Source organism: Chroicocephalus ridibundus, chromosome Z (assembly GCF_963924245.1).
Source record: "Chroicocephalus ridibundus chromosome Z, bChrRid1.1, whole genome shotgun sequence".
Lineage (NCBI taxonomy): Eukaryota > Metazoa > Chordata > Aves > Charadriiformes > Laridae > Chroicocephalus > Chroicocephalus ridibundus.
In genome coordinates this window covers 2409356-2428379 of record NC_086316.1, presented here as the reverse complement: position 1 = coordinate 2428379, position 19024 = coordinate 2409356, and the positions used below count along the sequence as shown (strand labels likewise).

General features: G+C 43.1%; 1 long non-coding RNA gene across 3 annotated transcripts in view; it reads right to left on the bottom strand.

Annotated features, from left to right (window-relative positions):
- Positions 1-19024, bottom strand: part of LOC134508478 (uncharacterized) — a 69209-nt gene that overhangs the window by 25374 nt on the left and 24811 nt on the right. For 2 of the 3 annotated variants that reach the window (XR_010069061.1, XR_010069062.1), the window contains exons 3-6: positions 14578-14652; positions 12429-12682; positions 10860-11109; positions 9161-9368 (exon numbers count right to left, since the gene is read on the bottom strand). This is a non-coding gene — a long non-coding RNA (uncharacterized LOC134508478). Of the gene's footprint in view, positions 1-9160; positions 9369-10859; positions 11110-12428; positions 12683-14577; positions 14657-14755; positions 15098-19024 lie in introns of those variants that run through there. The other variant, XR_010069063.1, reaches the window with a different exon arrangement.

Sequence of the window (19024 nt, the reverse complement as noted above, 5' to 3'; positions counted from 1 at the left end):
TTCTGAGGCCTTCCAGACCTGCTCTAATCCAGACAACTAGCCGTAGACAGGCAGCACACCAGCGTTACTTCATGAGCCGAGAGACTCTGAATCCCCAAAGCAAAGTTTTTCTTCTAGGTCCTCCACATCCTCCAACATTTTTGCTTACACTCGGGGAAGGTGTATTTAAAAACTGAAACTGTAGGTGCATATGGACTTCATGACAGTTGGTAACCGACCAAGCTTACACTGGTGTTCGCGCTTTGGAAAATAGTGATCAGATAAAGTCACTAAAGTTCATCTCATGCACGATATGACAGGACGCTTTTATTCATGTCAAGCCCCAGTCTTCCTGCTTGTAATGCATGCCTGACTTGTCATACCAATGCACACCGACGGAACAGGGCTCACGTAGGTGCTTCCATCTATCCGTATGCCATATATTAAGGGAGTGAGATGTCTGATACATCTATAAAAAGAGAACATGCTGAAGTGCTGCAGAGAACAGTGAATGTGCCAGGGTCCACTAAAAGTATATGAAAAGTACCCTGTAGAGAGTACTCATACTTCCGATCACAGGTAATATTAAAATGGATAGCAGTGAAAGCAGACTGGTGCTGTAAAGCTCTCTAAAACATGTAGGTGCCTTTGTTCCGCTGTCACAGCAATTGCACCTCTGGCTAATGGTCTGGTAAATTTTTTGGGTGGCTGATTTAGCTTCCACACCCGTGACACCCAGAAAGGAGACCATGGTGGTGACCGAGACAGGAAAAATAGGCTGTAGATTTCAGGCACAGCTCAGTCTGTTCTGGAAGTCGAGGGGAGAGTTTCCACGGACTTCGAAGGGTGTTGGCTCAGCACCCACCGCACTGCGAGAGCAGGTCCCTGTGCAGCCAGACCCAGCCTACAAGTACCAATATCTCCAAATCTAAAACTAGAAATCCCATCTCCAGCACCGAAGTATAGCTGTTTTATGAGGTCACATCCATCTTTGTGCAAACTGAGCAGCATTCATGGAAACTGAATACTTCTGAAAATGGGTACCTACCGCCTGTGGCAGCACGTACACAAGCAAGTTTGGAAACTTCAGCATAAGGCAGCAAAGACAAAGGAAAAAAGACATACAAGAATTCAAGGGGAAGAATGGGTGTGCTGAAAGGATCACCTTTTCTGTAGGCATTGCCATTCTGCTGGCATAGTCCACCTCACGTATACTAAATACTGCTCGTTTTCCAACCTTTGTGAGATATTTATCTGCCTTCTTAGAGCTGTGGGAATACTGTAAGAATACACTGTTTTGGTGGAGAAACACCACACATCTATGAAGCTAAAAGTTAATATAATCTCAAAGACATCGGATTAAATGTTGCAGTGGAGCTTCATCATGTTCTTGTTTGGGTAGCTGAGTTAACTATTATGGCCTTGATCCATGAAATGCCTTCCCAAGCCAAAAAAGCAGCCCACTGACATCAGACTGTCTATGCACAGATCAGATTGCAAGACTGGAGCCCTGAAGTGGTCCTAAAACCAGGCCAGACGATGGTCTTACGTGAGACTTCTGACTCAGCCCAGTTGAAACCAATGGGGCCATTGGATGAAAAAAAAAAATTATTCACAAATGAGAATGAGGAATTTCCAGTCTGACCTTTCACGTTCCACATGGTTTGTGTATACGCTTATCAAAAATGCAATGTAATTTTATATTTTATAGTTTGAATCATGTAGAATCAGCATAATTTATGCAGGATCCCACATGCCTGTTAAGTAGTCAGAATGCTTTTCATGAAGAGGAAGCGTATATAAAGACAGATCTGAGATATCTATATGTGTATGCGTGCAGCGAGCAGATCAAATTTACTGAGAATAACTTACTGGAAAGAAACTCTCTAGCTGTGACATTTTACACCAGTTTTCAGAACACAAGAGGACAATTTTTATACGTATCAATAATTAAGACGGTTTTTGAAATTCATTTCGTCCCTTTTCCTGTTTTTTTGGGTAAACACGAAATTACAGTTTGCTGCGATGACGGGGAAGCGTTATCCTGCGGTTTCTGAAAGGCCAGGCTCAGCGACGTAAAGCAACACGGGAGCTTGTAGACGAGTTATGTTTGGGAGCGTGCGGTGAGCCGAGTGTGTGCCGGGAATGCCGAAGCAGGAACTGGCTGGGGTTGCAGCAGAGAGATGTTATGTCGTGTTTGTGTTTGAGGTGAGCCCTCCCAGCCCTTCCATTGCCACGGCCGTGACTAAAACACCTCCTTCTTGAGGCGAAGGCACGGTGTGCCCGCTCCGCAGGTAGCTGCCAGCCTTTCAGCCAGCTGGTTTGCAAGTTGAGAGAGGTTTTTGCCCTGCTTCCAGAATGTTTTTGCAGGTTTTTGCCCTGCTTTCAGCATGTGGGCGAAAGATCATGCTCTGGCAAATTGAACTGGAATGAAAACCAAGTCTTTTCTCTGTGTTTATATTATAGCTTCCTCCTTATCTCTGCATATACCGCACAAGTGACAGCTCCCAGATCTGGGATAGCCCTCGTGTCGAAGTTTTGTTTCTCACAAGGGACATGCTTGCATGTTTTGTTCTTGTTTCTTGAGAAAGGATCTACTTATTGCCCATGTGTTTAAAGTGTGCATGTCCATATATTCAATATTTCATATATTGAATATCATATATTCAGGCAAGAGCCAATGTACATTCATTGACGAAACATAAATCCCACTCTACAGAGTCTATGGAAAACATCTGCAGATTTTAATTAAACTCGTGCATTGCGACCAGGGCTACAGCCAAAATCTTATAAAGAGTGGTGAAAAAGCAGCAGACAGAGGTGTAGAGCAGAGCTATAGCCTAACAAATTAAAACGTCCTAAAAGCCTATATACAAAGCACATGCATGAGCAATTGCATTAGTACAGCCCAAATTGTACACGATGAAGAAAGCTCTCAGGGTTTTTGAAGAACAACGTTTTCAATCCTTTGCCAACATGTTGTCTGCAAATATCTCTATTTATTTTATGTACCTGCTATTTGGCATGGGATGATCTGCACAAATTATGTTGGCAAGAAAAAAAATAAAGGAATCAAGCTCAAAAAGTAATACTGATCTCCAATTAATTTTTAAGATTTGCACCAAACAAAATGGCAAAGTAATGAAGCAGAGCACAATGTTTTAGCTTCAGTGCTAAAATATGGATGCATGTGAAGTGTACGTTGTTATTATTATAGGGAGTCTTGTGATCCTTCTCTGTGTTTCTCTTTGCAGCCATAAGATGAGGGGGTGATCACCAGTGGGAAATGAACAGTCACTGCAGTATCGGATTGGGCTGGAATCTGTCATACTTGGAAACCAGTGCGAATAGCGTGGTCCTACACCCAGAATAAGAAAGGAACGTTAAAGTTCTGATTGGGTAAAATGATCCCCAGATAAGAATAAAGCAAGACCACACAGTTCTTGACATGCATTTAAATGTATTTCGACATTTCACATAGCTTAAGGTTCTATGTCCTATTAAAAATTTGCCGGTTTGGTTTTGTTTGTTTAAAAAAAAAAAAAGCTAGATTTTAAGAAAATAGCTGGATATTTGTGAATTGCTCAGGACTCTCCCTCAACATTCACTGATTTATTAGCAGTGATTAACAGTAAATCCAGTCTTACAAAGCCATGGTCCTCAGGAACTCAGTCCTTTGTATTGTACGGCCTTTGTTGTAAGTTGGGAGAAGGCACAGCCCTTTCCAGAATGCACCACACAAAAACAAGCCTTAGCACAATTAATTTTAGGTCAATACATTAACTACCTTTTCACTGATACCAGATTTGAGCTAGGATAACATGTATTAGTACAGGAAGAGGTTGTAATTGTTTAATTTGGAAAAAATAATTATACTTGATTGAGATACAGTTCTTTCAAAAGAGGTTAATGATATATTCCCTTTTCCCCCCCCCCTCCAAAGTGGCAAATTACAGAGTCGATTAATCAAAGCATAACTTAGGGTCACCTTGACACATACTTTTCTGTCAGCCTTGTTGATGTCAACAGATGCTACGAGTGCCTGCAGACCACCAGGTGATGCACAAGGCAGGTCAGAGATAAGCATTTTACTCTAAATTCCCTGTATGGTGTTGGCTGTTGGAGTGATAATTGTTCTTTGTGATCCTGTCACACAATAGACTTTCTAGCCAGGGCTAACCTTTCTTGTAAGGAAACCACAGTTTTAGCAACACTGGTTGACCACTTACCTCTTTATACGCCCTGTGTGGCCGTGTTGATTTGAGCCATTCTTGACCTCAGCTGCTTGAGACAAAGGACATGATGTCCAAATGAAGAAATTAGCAAATTTTGCTTGGAAAGCTTCCCCCACTTGCATCAAAGCAAAGTTTGCACCTGGCACCAACAGGGCCATAATTTCGCCTGGATTTGCCATTATTGACCTTTCCAGTGCTGTATGTTGATGCGCAGAAACAGTTAAAGTTATGTTTTCTCCTCAGAACGCATGTGCATATGGAAAAACACAGTTTGGTCATTTCCTACATACATTTATTAACCTTTGGCCACAAGTAAGGAACCTAAAAGAAGCTAGAAAGCATCCCAGCAAGTGTAGTATCTCTCCTCAGCCTCATCATAATATACCGAGCCCAGCCTAGTTTCTCGCCTTAGCATTCTTAGTACACCTAGTCCAGTCCTTTGGCAGAATTTCTAAGGATTTTCAGGAATACAGGATCAAGCTGTTCCCTGCAGCCTAAGGCCTTGTGCTGTCTCTCTCAGCTACTGTCATACATGAAATGATATCACAACCTTTTGAAACTTTTTCATGTCTTTTGGGAGATACGTAGGTACTTCCATAAAATGTTATAAAACTTACCTTTGTTTGACAGGGACGTTGTTTTATCCTGCTTATAGAAATATCTAGCTGTAAAAAATAAGCGGGACTCAACTCACTCACCTTTCACTGCCTAAAATTTAGTTTCTCTCATCTAGAAATATTTATTTCCCTACGTGAATATAAAAGGGCAGGAAACAAAGAGCAATACAGCAGAGTTGGTGTCTTGATTTCAGGTTGGGTACTCAACCAGCCCCTCTCTGCCTGAAAGAGATTTCCCCAGCTGGGCAGGATTAGCACAATGCATTGTAGGTGTCTCTCCTTTTCTCATTGCCATTTTGAAATGTTAATTTTTTTTCAAAGGTTTCAGGTGTAGAAGGCTTAGAATTAGAGAGCACTTTGGGAGATACAAGACAAGGGATGATCTACCTTCTACAATGTGTCTTGCTTCATGAAGAGGATGGAGGGAAGAAGGGTCACCATGGACCACGGCTCCTCTTTGGCCTTACAGCCTTGTGCGAGAAAGAGAGATGAAATCTGGAATGGAGGTTCACATCCTAACAATTTGATCAGTATGGAAGAGTGGGCTAAGGACAACCCTTGCTTTATTCTCTCAGCATCTTTAGGACCTCTCTGGAAACCAAAGTGACCAAGATTCCTCTTGGTCTGTTTTTCGAGACCTGTTCATCCCAAACCATTCATGTCTGTTTGTGCAAACCAACAAAGCTGTTGCCACCACATAGGGACCACACGTAAATTATATTCTGTACTCCCGGCATCAAGGTTGAAAAAATATTTTCACTCTTTCTCAACCAAAAAAAAAGTAATCCATCATTCATTAAAAAGTACCTGCTACAAATTACTTAGTTATAGGTTCCCTCCACAATATCTTTACTTGTGAATGTTTTAGAAGCAGAACCAGATTTTCAAAAAAGTCTAGGGGGATAAAAAATATATAAAGTAACCTAATTTTACAGTGTCTGGGGAAATCCTTAGCCCTGAGTTGATGCCTGTCTCTGCTCTGCCGCAACTCAGATCTGTACGTGTCTCCCTGAAGCTGACATCCAACCCTGTGTCTCCAAGAATGCGTAGCGCTGTCTTCCATGTTGACGCAGTTTTATAACTGACTCGGGGATTAGGACTGATCCGCTGATGTTTTGGGTGAATGACTGAACTATCAGTTTATGCAAAGCCTGGATGTATTCCCAAGCCGTCCCACCCTGCCTCGTTCCCTCTCACTTTCTGCCCCAGCTCACAAAAATATGGTCTCAGAGAAATCAAGCTGGTCTGGGACAAAGATGGAAAAGTCACCCAGAAAGGTGACCGCAGGCCTGGCTCCCAGGACTGCCCATGGACCAGCTCCAACCTTTTACTCCCGCAGCAAAACTACTAAATTACTCTGGTGGGCGAGGATCCGCTCCATCTGCAGCAGTTTTATGAAACTCTAGTACTGGAGAACATTTAATCAGTTGCATGCACTTACACACATAGGTTAATAAAGGAGGACAGATGAAGAGCCAGGCTGTAAATCAATGGCAGAGTTTGATTGATCTCTCTCACAGGAATATTGGCCACCTCTGCCGCTGGGATGCAAGCAGGGAGGTTCGCCCTGGGTGCTCACCCAGAAGTACATTTCACTGATCTGGGGGGAAAGGAGGGAAGCAGGGGGGAAAGGTCCTTTCTCACAGAGTTTTGCTTTGGCAGACAATTGTGGAAAACTATTAAAAGTGTCCTGTCAAAATATCCGAGTCCTACATTCACAGCAACAAGGCATATCCAACTGCATGTACAGGAAACCCTCCCTCACTCCATTCAGGCAAAAAATGGATGGGTTTTTTGCCAAGAAAATTGCAGGGAACGATGGGTTGTAGGCAACTAAAAATTTAGAAAACCATGAAGCATCAGGAAGTTATGGCCTGAAACTTTCTGATTTCCTCACCATGGTTAATGGTATCTGTATGGTTTTCCACACCTTTTTCCTCAGATTATTCAGAGTAGCGCTTCCATTGACAAAGTCACTAAGTGCCACGCAGGCCAACAGGCAACTTGAGGGCAAACAGCAAAACCTATCTTTTCTCATAAGCTTGCACGGGAGCATTTGAAATGTTGCTGCCTTTTTGTTGGGATGACTTTTGACTTCGCTGGTCTCAAGCGAGGGACACTACAAGTGTTATTAACAACAAGAGCAACAACAACACAGTCGCCTCTGAAGCAAAGGCGGTTCATGGTTCCACTACTGCTTATTTTACAAGAAGCTTGTTAATGGTTTTATTCATCATGCACTTTGGGCAAAAGGATAAATGCACACTTGTTTATAGGAAAAGTCAATCTCTGTCTATAATAGCTTGTATTTCACACACACAGAGACACACACATCAGAAAACAGCACGTATCTATGCTCAGTAACAACAACAACAATGGAAAAAATACTCATTTTGGAGGTAATCCAACCATTTCAAGCCGAGTTTCTTCATTCACTTCATTCTACCCAACTCATCCACAACACAGCCCCACTAACTCTAAGGGGACTGACTCTGCCGTAGGTGGGAGCAGCCCGCACACCGCGCTCCCCAGCCGCAGACACGGCCGCAACTGCGCCTGTCCCCAACAGACGTCAGGCTGACACCGGCTCAGCACACCAAAACTCACTGTATTCGTCAGAGTGAAGACCCAAGTACTTTTTAAGGCTTTTTTCGTGGCATAAGGATTATTCTTCCCGTCGGCACTTCTCACCTATGGGTCTCCTCTCTCTAGTTAACAGCAGGTGAGCCCCGCTCCTTAGGTGAGATGCTCAGCCTTCCAAAATGTTTATTTGCTTTCTCTGATTTTTGTTCCCCCAACTTCAAACTTGCTCAGTGAAAATAATGGACAGAGATCTGAAATGGAATAAGTAATTGCTTGATAGCTCCTTGCTAACTCTTTAAAGTGCTGTGCAGCTGCTGATGTATGTTTGTGCTGGCATCGCGGAGTGGAGCCCTGGGAATAAGGAATCCGATTTCAGAGAAACAAGAGCCAGCTTCAAAGAAATGAGCAACTCTCCCCAGCTGATAGAACTTTTGCTGAAGGAAAACAACAATGAAGTAAGAAACACGCCAGCAATATCTCCTGTTACTCCTCTGCAATCCTTTTCAAAACTTTCTTCTCATTTATCTGATTATGCACTTCCGTTTCTAAATTCTCCCTTGTGGTGGTTTTACCTTTTCTGTTAGTTTAGGTGTTTGATTGTAGATTTCGGTGTGAGACCACATTACTTCAAAGTGCATTATATTAGTTATTAAAGCCGGGGGGGGGAAACCTCCTGTAATTCCAATATATCCTTGGAGGTCTCTCCTGAATGGGAAACCAATTTGAGGTCTATTAGACAACTTTCTTTTTTTTAATATAAATTAAAGGGGTATTATCCTCTAATAATGAGCTAGTCCAGAGTTTTTGTTCACTGATGCTGTGGTATTTAAATATTACAGCTAATCTAGTTTGATCGTATTTAGCCAGGAATGAGCTGGTTGAAATAAACACTTTGGCCACCGAAGTATGTGCTCGGCATTTCACTAAAAGGCTGAAAAAAGCAGGGTGCAAGAGGGTGTGTTGAAAACTTAAATATTTTAAACTTTACTTTTGCAAACAAACAGGAGGGAAAGAAGAAGTCTTTGCATGGTCCAGCCCTCCTCCCATTTCACCTAATGCTGATTTGGCAGCTTACTTTAGGAAGAGTAAGTCCAGTTCCTTGCAGCTCCAGATCTAGTCACTCCTATGGTGAAAATTCACGGACTAAACAAAATCGATACACCTACACCAGTTACATCATTCCGATTTACACCAGCAGAAAAGCTGTTTGCAAGCAAACCTCTCAATGCACATTATTGACGTGCGATAACATCTCTGCCTTTCACTTGCAGAAGATTTTTCTTTTTTCTCTTAACTTTCCGAGCACAATTTCCTGACACTAATAGGTTGGGATATTTCCGTGGGAAGGCTCTGTGAAAGTTGTTCTTTAAGCAGGGAGAGAGCAGCACCGGTTTGTTTAGTTATTCTGAGTGTATGATGGATGAAATGTCAGAAATAATTCCACAGGCTGCTGATGTCTAATCCCAGGGGACAAATGCCTGCATTTGAAACCCCACTGCAGGTTTAATTTGCCCAAATGAATCCCCGTTGCAACACCTTTTGTTACTTTTGCAAACAGTAATAAAGTAATGCTGACAAATTGTAAACCAAGAGCAAAGGGACTCTGGAATTATTAAATATCACCCACAACTAAATGTATCTGGTAAATCTGTATCGGTAGAAAAAGCTTTAACTAGGAAATACTTTCTCTAGTCCCGATCACTTAAGGCATTGAACATTTTTGAACTGCAAAAACTTTAGCGGTACCTGAGGAGACTCGGGAGCCCAGTCGATGCTTAACCCATAAAGATGGTGGGATTGTTTCTCTGAATTTCAGAATGTGAGACGGTGGCACTGGCAGCAAGGTGAGACCTTTCTATGCTTTCACAGCAGCAAAACAACATATTCAGCCCAAACCGGAGGACCAGGTGGTCTTCCCGCTCCTAGGGTCACATTCAGGGGCTAGAAGGACAGCCTTCCTCAGTGGCCAGAGGGACCAGCCAAAAGAGATCAGAGAGAAAAGAAAATATATAAATTTGAATGCAATTATGATTGTACATTTGAGGCCCACTCCCACAGACAGTAAATAACTGCTAACTTAATATAATCTAAGAGTTAGTCTTCTCTTAACTTCTACAGCCTCCCAGAGACTAAAAACAATTATAAAACCTTGACGGTTATTTTAAGATCTACCTGTCCTTATTTATTTCCTAATAACTGAGCCCAAAGAAAGGAAGAAGAACCCAGACCCAATTTTCAGAAATGCTCTCTGATTTTCCAGACGCCACTGCGCACCTATAACCCACCGGGTGGAAAAAGACAGGTTTAACCTCAGCCCGCACGAAATGCACATGGGGAGAATTTGGTAGCCGTCTGTTTCTCTCACTGCATTATTGGCACACAACTACTCTGTAAGGACCTTTTCTGTCAGCCCGCTCCCACTGAAAGTAAGAGCAGACTTACAGTGGGAAATCAGCCCCTCACTGTTGTGCATTGACTCTTATGGAAAGGGCTCCGACATCTTCATTCCTAGATGGGTGGTCAGATTGTGCTTCTCCCTCTCCTTATTCACCAGGGCTGAATTTCACTTAGAGTGCAACAGCGCCAGTTTAAGAAGTATGCAAATATCATGTAAGTTTGCAAAATCACTATTCCTTGTACGCAATATAACAGCTGCTTCCCTGGAACAGCAGTAATGCAGAAGAGTGTACTGTATTTTTGCCATCCTCTTTTTGTTTTCTTTTTTCTGTAAGGATGGTGCATAAAGAACCTGGATAACAAGAGAGGTGCTTCACAAGGTCCTTGACTAGACAGAAGTTGGTACACAGGATTCACTTGGTATTAAGAGACACACTAGATTATAAGAGGGTTTGAGATCATATTCTACCCGCTGTAGCTTATGGGTATTTTTGTTATGCATATGGATGTCTAATCCTTTTTGAATCCTACTAATCTCTTGGCCTAAGTTATACCTAGTAGCAATAAGTTCAACAGGTTAATTACAGCTTTTGTTTAAAAAAGAAAGAGGGGTGGGGGGTGAAATCTTCCTTTGATTACATTCCCCCCTGCTTTCTGCTTCATTAAAATTTGTTTCTTGAGTGGATAAACAGAATAACCTGTTTTACCTACTCGGTATGATTCATTATCTTGAATAGTGCTAATATATTCCTTCTTACTCATTTTTGCCAATTGAAAAGTCCCAATCTCTTCAATTTCAATTCATACCACAACCTGTACATTTTATATTTTCATACTTGTACTTTTGAACTGATGCCGTGAAATGCCGAAGTTAAGAGTCAATAGCCTTGGTGACTATTAAGCAGGTATTCTTTATTGCAGCACTGGACGTGCAGGGGATTGCTCCACCTAATGTGCGCGCCGACTGATTTAGATGTACAGTTTAAACACATACTAAGTATGCATATTCACTAGTTTTCCAATAAATGATTACTTTATACTTTTATACTTGCCTTTTTGCAAGGCACGGTCCATGTTGTGTGGGTCAGCAGAAAGCAGTGAAACGATGCCACTGTGTCATCCCACTCCCCAGACTGTGTGCTCTGACATGAAACAGTCTTTAAATAAAAGACAGAAACAATCCTGGGAGCAGAGACTGGAACAGAAAGGATGCCCTGAGCCCTGGAGCCGTGCTCCCTTTCATCTTCGCTCGCTGGCCCGGTGAATCCTGAATCCTCCTCTTGACCACAGCCGTTTCCCTAAAGGGTGGGAAACACGGGTTTGAGCCGCCCGGGGCAGAAGGGGAAATGGGACCCACGTGTCCCTCTTCCTCTGTGACTGCTCTGACAATAAGGCTATTGCATTACATCAAGGAGGCAGGCACTATTGCTTTCTATCTCCTCTTCCCAAAGTATTTTAACAGAAAACAGTGATTCCCTTCTCAGCTCATTGGGAAACAAAGGAAAAAAGAATATAAGACCTACACTCATGAGGCTGTTGGGCTACCAAGTGAATAGATGCTTCTGTCAGCTGTTTTGAACCCAATTTGAGGTGCTGGGTTGGAAGCACAGGCTACTCATTCAGCATTTTGGATTGCTGGCCAGGAGCCAGCTGCAGCAATATCAGCCTTGGAGGCACTTCGGTCCAAGATCACCTTGGTGTCTTCAGAAGTCTGCGACCCAGAGCATGCCTGTCTCACACACCTGATGGGCTGAACCGTCTCCTGGACATCCCTGTCTGCTTCACCAGCAATAGAAGCAGTCTACTTCAGAAAAGGATGAAATTACGTAAAAATCCCATAATTCTGCGGGTTTCAAGGCAGTAGAGACAATCAAAGCCACAAAATCAAATTTGAGACCCTAGCAAGGACATACAGACCTGACTTTCCTTTTTTATATCGTTGGTTTGATGCAGTTTGGGTGCCACCAACATAGTTTTTAATCTGAGCATTTTCTGCTCACAGTGGAGCCTCTGCAGTTAGCTTTGCCTGACCATATTGCAGTTTAGCAGGAAATAAGACATACTTGTTTCATTTATTTGGCATGTAGAGTTCGGTTGTAACTATTTGTAATACTTCAACGCTTATTGCTAAACATTATGGCATATGTTTTGTTGGAGCGATGGCTTCGCAGGGAAACAGGTCGTATTACCTCATTCTTCGCTGCTGATGTCATCAGCCATGATAGCAATTTCACTGAGAAGATACAGTAAATGTGACAGGAACTTCTCAAACCATATCAAAACACCGCCACATCAAGCGAGGTAACACGTCTCTGGCAGTGGCTATCAACCAGTGTTTTGGATGACCCAAAGTTGTTTCCAAAACATCTCCCTCAGAAGCATAACTCTACAAACACCAAGAGAATTGGCTTTAGCTGAGTATTTATTCAGCTTTGTAGAGTTCTGCTGAATTCCAGTCCCCTTTTCTGATTTTATTTATGTTTTTAGTTGGACTTAATGTGCGTTTAGAGGAGTTAACTGGTCTGTGTCCTCACCTAGCTGGGAAGACCAAGCCCAAAAACAGGGTTTGGCGTTCAGTTGGAGGAACTGCATTGTGGCACCTGGGGAGCAGATTTACCTTTGTGCCTGCTATTGATGCTGCAAGCTGGGCAGGTGGGCAACAGCTCCTCTTTGTCACTCCTAAGGCATGCTGGTCTTGGCATCTGTGCAAAAAATCTGTGAATCGGGGTCTCTGCTGCTCTGCTTGAAAAGTAGAACAGAGGTTTGTTGTTCAGTGAAGAAGCTGTTGATCCTAAGTTCAATGTTTATACGCTAAACATCTTCGGTTGCCCCTCGTTGTTTCCAGTGACTTTTTTACACAAGGTGGAACTCCTTCCGTAGCAATGATGATCGATAAAGGCACGTTAGAAGAAAAGATGTGAGGAAATGAGTGTTAGACAGTTTGTTCTCGGCTTGCAGAGTTCTGTAAACTCCCACTGCTCCTATGTCTTCAAAGTCCCTTGCAAATGCTAAATAACTGTCACCCTGAGGTTATTTTTCCTATTGCTCTGAAATATTGGTTAGGAGTTGATTATTGCCCACCTCACAAAGGCACATCACTTAAGGCTTTAGCTACAAGCAGGCATGGTTTAAAATGCCTGATGGCATGGTCTGGAAGCCCAGCTACACTAAGGCTCTCGCAGCACAAGCTCTGGAGAAGCTGCTCCAGGGTTGGTAGCAGCAGGTGATCCTCAAGCATCTCCCTCGTGGGGAGTGAGGTGCTTTGGACCGTCTCAGGAGCACGGCCAGCATGTGTGCCAGAGTCAGGAGGAGTCAGACTTGTGGAGCACTTGAATCCCATCCCTGCACTCGGCTCATAATGCTTTCATGAAAAGTATGTTAAAAATGTCACTAGTGTTTAAATTTAACAAGCTCCATCACTTTCTAATGGTGCCATGCCTATGAATTACAGCATTAGTACTGCAACTATTACTTGCAAGGTTTACAAGCACATTATCTTTATTTTTCTTGTAATTACCCACAAATCTCCACTACCCTGGAGAACATAATCTACTGCAGAGTACTTCCTAATGGGACTTGTGTGCCAGAAAGGAAAATGCTTCTACAGCAGCAGAGAGCTGTGCTTTACTGTGAAGAAGACCACAATTGCAAATTAATCCTTTGAGTACCCCTGACATAACGTACAGATCCAGCAGAGCAAATAAATCTCATGTAGCTGACAAGCACTGCATTAGAGACCTCAACCCTGGCAACTGCTGGGGCCCCTTTCTGTTGATGACCATAAAGGACCAAGGGAACCCGTGGGCAACTTGAAGGAGGAATAACCACTTGCCCCCAGGTTCATCCGGAGCAGTTGGCTTGCTCCAGTCATCCTTGGGAAGTGCTATATATCTCCAAGGGATTGTTAATGAGGCATTTCGGATCCTGTAAGGACCCATAAAGTCAAAATATGCCGTTCAGTCACCCCATTGAAGGCACAGGCTAGCTTGACCCAAAAACTGGAGTCAAATTCTTCCGCGTTCCGACGCTGATATATTTCATCTCTTCACACTAAAAAAATGAACTAGAAAGAGATGCAAATTTTTATGATGCTAAGCATTTCGTTCACTTTCTTTCATAATATGCACCATGTCCTAGTACTTCAATACAAGTGCGACATATGCTGTTAGGTGGGCCCATTAATTACGGTATCTCACTAGACCTTTAAAATGAAAGCTACTGCCTCTGGTGGTTTAGGTGGAACAGAGATATATAACCTCCTAAAATATCTGCAGTAGCCCCAAGTTAACAGCCAGTATTTTTTAATCCTTTTAGTTATATTAATACCCCATTTTTTTCTGGAATGGAGTTTGCCAATATAATTTGCAATTATTACTTTGCATAATAAATTCATCATTTTGAGCTCCTGACTCTGAAAAGCAAATCACTCTGAATATATTATCCGTGGGAAATGAATTTGTTTGTGTGTTTCACCCAGATATATACAAAATATTCCTCCTCCTGGGGTGGAAGGGAAGGGTGGGATAGATTTTAATAAGACAGAAGAAGAATCGAGACAATTTTTGTAATAAAATCCTGCCTAAGCCGAGCTCTCGCAGTAACAAATCCCCTGGCAGGAGGCCTGTCGGTGGACTGTGTCCAAGACCTCAGCCTGAACGGCAGCCAGGGGCTCTGCAGAACAAGCCCAACGCGGCTTATCACCTTTCCCCTCTGACTCCTCACCCCGCTCAGGACCTCGGGCCAGAGCTGCTTCCCCCATCGCTCACCAGCAGCCCCTTTCTTCCCAGGGACCTGCGTCCGACGACGCATCCAGGTTGCCTGACCCCATCTCGTTGCTTTTCCTGCCTGCGAGACAGAAAGCAGGAAGGTCAGACGGGCTGGCAGTGGCAACGGGTCGCCAAACTGTCAGGCCGCGCTTAATCCACCGCCTACCGTAAACCCTACCTCAAGTTCTAGCGTGTAAAGGCGTCGGTAAGCCATAGCGGCTGAGTCCCGCACTCATCGGCTTGGTGCCACGTAGCGATGGATGTGGGTTTTTCCTGTTTACCTCCGCCTCACAAGTTAATTTCGGGAGCTGTGCTTTCCCTTTATTCTTCCCGAGGTTTAAAACTGCGCCGGCAGCTTCGTGCGCATTCTTTCCCTTATTAGTTCAGTTCCCAGGCTGACATTTTTGTCTCTGCTATAATTTTCATTTAAGCTAACAACTTACTTGCTGGGCTGCTCATTTGAGTCAATAGTCATGAGGGTTTGCCGAGAACGCTAGCCAGGAGGCAATTGCTTGATGTTGTTTTGTCGCTGCTGTTGTTTCAGAAAAAGAATATAATAATAATTAGAAACAGTGAGTCAGTGCGGGCGCTCTGGTGGTCAGATATCATTTCTTTCATGTTAACGCGAAACCACACAATGACTTTTATGGTGTATCAACATATTCTGCGGGTTGTATCCTGCAACGATTTGCAGGTCTTGCTATTTCATTTACTTAACTGCTGTTATGTGGAGTGAAAACTGGGGAAGAATTCGACCTTTTTAGCTCTATAAGCATTTCACGAGGAGCCTTAGAAATCTTTCCTATTCCTGTTCTAATTCCATCGCTTATTAAATGTTTGTATTCGGGCTTTTAATCTGACTTGATAAAATTATCCATGTGTCTTTTCTTCCCATCGATACCTTGGCACGGCAGACGGGCAGATCAGGGTACAACAGCAAGATCTTGAGTTGCACACAACGTTCATCTGCCGCTGTGCAGACCAGCGACGGTATGTGAATACAGCGTTCAGTAAGTGCATGAGAAAATATTTTTATTAGGTTTTTCTTTTTTTTGAGAGTCACAATGGACTACAGTCAGTTTTTCTTTTTTTTTTTTTTTTGTCCTTAAGAAATAAGACTGCCGCTTCCATATGTGATATTAAAAAGCTACTACCCCCGTATCTTTTACTTCTGTAGTCAATGCCGAGATCTCAGCCAAGGGCACAGACTAGGCATTTGCATGTCAAGATGAAAATAATCCATTTTGATCCTCTATAGAAAATGTGGTAATAGTGGAAGAAGCTCAGAAAACATTACCCATCTCTCTGTGCCATGGGAGTCTTGAGGGAATAGCATTCCAGAGAGGGGTGTGATGCTGCAGTGCAGTGCTGCCTAAAATGCTGGGAAGAGCACAAAGAGGAATTCAGACACAACAGAAGTTATCCTGACAAAAATTGCATCTATGCTGATGGGAAGGAGGGAGGGAGGGAGGAAAAAAAAAAAAAAAAAAAAGACAGAAAAAGAACTGCTGAAATAAAGGCTGGCTTCATCCCATCTAGTGGTAGCGTTTAACTGAGATGTCTAAACTCGGGGTGTTTGAGATGTCTAAACCAGGGATGTTTTGACCGTAGCTATTCAGTGGGGAGAGAGAGGATCACGAGATATTTATTAATGGTAGATGGCTTGAAATAAAACCAAGATTAAAACCAGATACTGAAGAGATCAATTTATATGTAGATTTGCAGCTGGGTATGCACTGCTGTGTTTGGCCATCAGATCTCTGCTTTTAAAACGTGTTACGTAGCCTGGGTGGACCTGGCTGGGGAGCATGCTTCTCAAGCCAAGCAGTGTGTGTGCCCATATGCCATAATACTCTTTTTTTGTGCCCTGGAGACAGACGCATTTCTCCATGGGGAGGACCACAGCCTCCACTGAAGCCCTGCAGAGCTCCTGCTTTCCAGAGCGGAGAGGCACGTCCAGCCTGAGGAGGCATCAGCGCGTACGACAGGCAGGGCTTCTGCCGGGAGACGCACCGGGAAGTGGGTTGTGTGAGAGCATCATCTTCATCCACCTCCTCACCTGTGGATATTTGTGGCTGGAAGAGTAACTTAGCCTTCAGCTCATTACAGGAGATGTTTAATTGCAGCCTTTGGCTGGGCCAGTGCAACAGGACAATCAGATTTTGAACCTGCACCGCTCTCCTGAGCCAGTTCCCCACAGGGCTCTCCTCAAGACTCAACACCAACTCTAGACTCCGGTCTTCACGGCCACCGCCGTCAACTGATGTCAGCTTCAAACACCGTATAGATAACGGGTACAGGTTGTGAAGTCCAAACATATACAAAGATCAAGTTGCAGGAACCCAGAAAGTGAAGCAGTAAAGAGAGAAGCAGCAATCGCTTCAGTCAAACCCTCATTTTGTACTGCCTCGTGTCTCCTCAGACCGTCAGCCTTTCCAGCTGAGGCCCTGCTACGCCTGCACATCGGCAAACGTCAACAATCCCGGTTTTAAACTTGGCCTATCAAGTTATCTATCAAGTGCCGGAGGAAATGCTCCCACACAGCTCCCTCCCACCCGAACAGCCAGCGCGCAGCGCCGGGTGCTCCTTCCTCACTTTCAGGTCCTGAGGAGATAAAAAGTCCCGCTGGACAGAAAAGAAAGAAAAAGCAACAAGAGGCCTGCAATTGGAAAAAGCAAGTAATAGGAAGTAAAAATTATGGAAGATAATGTGCAAGAAATCCACAAGTTTAGTAAGAAGTCTGTTGCAGACTAATTTTTAAATGGAAAAGTATTTGTGTGTATTAATGGGGTAACAATGCCGATGGACAGATATTGGGATTTATGTTTTTTGTTACCCTTTGGTTGCAATCCCCCTCATTTTAAACGTGCTCTTTATTTACTGCTAGGACCTTCAGAGCAAGCATACCCGATCTGTAGGGCTGAAATATGGGAGCCAGGAAAATTACTCTGTCTCTCTTTTTGCCTCTGTTAATCCTCAAGGATTCCTCTTACCAAACTCTCATTTCTTTTCTTATTCTTCTCCAGAGAGGAACTTCTCCCATGCTCTTCTTCCTCGGCTCACCTGAGAATTACCCAGGGTCCTAAGTGTTAAGATTGAGATCTTTTCTGCAGCAAAATCCTATTTAAATCTCCTGGATATTTGGTAGGAGGCAAAAGACTCAAAATCTGCAAAAATAATATGTGCTAAAATTTGCGGAAGGAATAAAATTAATGCATATGCCATGGCACTACCCTGTACTACTTCCCATCTGGGAGGAAAGAAATAGGCATTTCAGCTTAATAATATGCATGGTTCTCCCATTAGATTCCAGAATCTCTTAATGTAGATACACATCATTTTCTGGATATCAACAAACCACTTGAAGTATTATTTATACTCAAGGCTAGAATGATTGCCATGAGAATAATTGTGTAAAGGCTGGAATAGGAAAACAAAATTAACATTGCTGAATGGTATTCAGGCCTCAGTGATTTGGCAAACTTAGCAAAGATCACATGTCAGTTAAATGACAGATATGAGCCGTTGCAAAAAATATAGTGGTATTTCTTGAAAATATCTGATAGAGTAAAGGTTAATGTTATTAACATTCTGCTTGGTATGTAGTTGGTGTGAATGCAATATGTTCTTCATGATTTCTGTTTTCAAATATCAATGATACTTGATTTTTTTATTAATAGTGTGTAAGGATGTATTGATTTTTTTTCTTTGTAAAAATAATTAAAGCTGTTAAGCTTGGAAGAAAAAGATCTAAACAGATTAAATCCCAGCCTACATAACTGAGCCTACAAAACTAATGCTGCCATCAGTCATTGCAGTATTTTATTCTCCTTGGTTAAATTCAAATTCACTTTATGTTTTCCTCTCCGGGGTTTAAGCTGCTTTTTCCCAGTCGGCCTCTCCCCAGCTTCGCTGGGACGTTTTAGATCCCCCTTTGTACCCTGAACCAGTGCAAATCTTGTGAAACCAACACACATTCCAGAGAAAAAGGTGGTGTGCACCATCCTCCCAGCACCCATGGTTCATGGGCTGATTTATCCTGCTCTTCTTAAGGCTGCCATGCAGATTGCTTTAATTCCCAAACGATGCTTGTATAACTGTAAGGAATTCACGTGCAAGTGACATGCATGTGATAACCTCTCCGACATCGGTCATGTGGGTCAATCTGTCTTTACCAGGCTGCCTTGGTCCGTCTTTTAAACAAAAGCACCCACCCTCCTTCACCCCTTCCTGGTAGCTCAAGTCCTGCACCCTGCTTTTCACTCGCTTTCCTGCCTGTCTTCTCCCCAGTCTCAGTTTCATAGGCAATGGTTTCCTCTCACACACCCAGGAGGGAACTGCAAAGGGTGCCATAATTTCCATAAGTACTGATGACTCCAGAAATTCCTCCAGCATGCGAGCGTCTCCGGTTACTCATGCAGGGTTTCAGGAACACAAGTAAAAATAT